This window comes from Lipotes vexillifer, unplaced genomic scaffold, assembly GCF_000442215.2.
Source record: "Lipotes vexillifer unplaced genomic scaffold, Lipotes_vexillifer_v1.1 scaffold230, whole genome shotgun sequence".
NCBI classification, from domain to species: Eukaryota; Metazoa; Chordata; class Mammalia; order Artiodactyla; family Lipotidae; genus Lipotes; species Lipotes vexillifer.
The window spans coordinates 3,660,494-3,661,751 of NW_006775143.1; the positions used below are offsets into that span (position 1 = coordinate 3,660,494).

Consider the following 1,258-nt stretch of genomic DNA (forward strand, 5'->3'; position numbering starts at 1 on the left):
CTCATGATTTGCAGGCACTATGCTAAGTGATCTATAAACTTTATTTCATTTTTCCTCACCACAGCAAAGAGGACGTAGAGATAATTATTCTCATTTCACTAATTAGAGACAGGAAGTCAATTGCCCAAGGTCATGAAGTCAGGGACAGCTCTAGAATGCAAAGCCACCTCCTTCAGGTGCTCCCACAGAATAGCTCTTCTAATCCTGTTATACCTCCTGGTGTCCTTCATTTTTCCCTTTCACAAATGTTTACCAAAGGCCTGCAGCAAAACAGGTGCTAGGGGGTGATCCTGTGGCGAGACAGAAAGGGCTCCTGTTCTTAGAGAACTTGTATTCTAGCTGGGAGGTGGCAGAAAATAAGCAAAATCATAAATAGAAATATACAAAAAATCGCAGATAATAGTAAATAAGATACAGGCAATAAGTTCTGAGTAAATAAATGTAAAGAAGGAGTGGGTGGCTGCTTTATATTGGGTGGTTTGAAGCATCTCTCTCTGAAGATGTGACATTTAAGCTGAGACCTTGGGAAAAGCATCTGACCTCTCTGAGCTTCGGGTTTCCCAGCTGCAATATGGGGAATAATAAAATGTGCCCAGACAACAGGATTTTGGAGAGGAGCAAATGGGACTGTGAAGGCTAACTGCTTAGTGCACAGTAAGATCCTTGCAAATGCAAGGATTTAACACTCGAGTGCTGAACCCCTATATGAAGCAATTTGTACTTGAAGGTTTAGGATTTCTCAGTATGAGAGTAAACCATAGTACTAGTAGTAGGAGTAGTAATAACAAAAGTTGGGACTTCCCTGGTGGTGCAGTGGTTAAGACTCTGCGCTCCCAATGCAGGGGGTCCAGGTTCGATCCCTGGTCAGGGAACTAGATCCCACATGCATGCCACAGCTAAGAGTTCACAAGCCACAACTAAGGAGCCCACCTGCTGCAACCAAATAAAAATAAATATTAAAAAAAGTTTACTGAGTGCTTACTATGTGCAAGGCAGTGCTCTCAATACTTTGCATGTATGAGATGATTTAATCCCCTTAATCCCTCTAAGAAGCAAACGGTATCATTAGTTTCATTTTACAGATGCTGAAACGAAGGCTCACAGAGGTTGAGTCAGTGGCCAATTTTATGCACATAGCCTGGTGGAGCCAGGCTTTGGACTCAGGTGCTCTGGATCCCGAGGCAGTGTCCTCACCATCAAACTTTGCTATTTCACCTATAATTGCCTTTAAAAAAAAAAAATTAGGTACAGCTGATTT

The 1,258-nt window shown here is 42.2% G+C and overlaps 1 non-coding gene across 1 annotated transcript; it reads left to right on the forward strand.

Annotated features, from left to right (window-relative positions):
- Positions 1-799: 799 nt before the first annotated feature.
- Positions 800-872, forward strand: TRNAG-CCC (transfer RNA glycine (anticodon CCC)). The gene has a single exon. It is a non-coding gene; the product is annotated as a tRNA-Gly (tRNA).
- Positions 873-1,258: the final 386 nt, after the last annotated feature.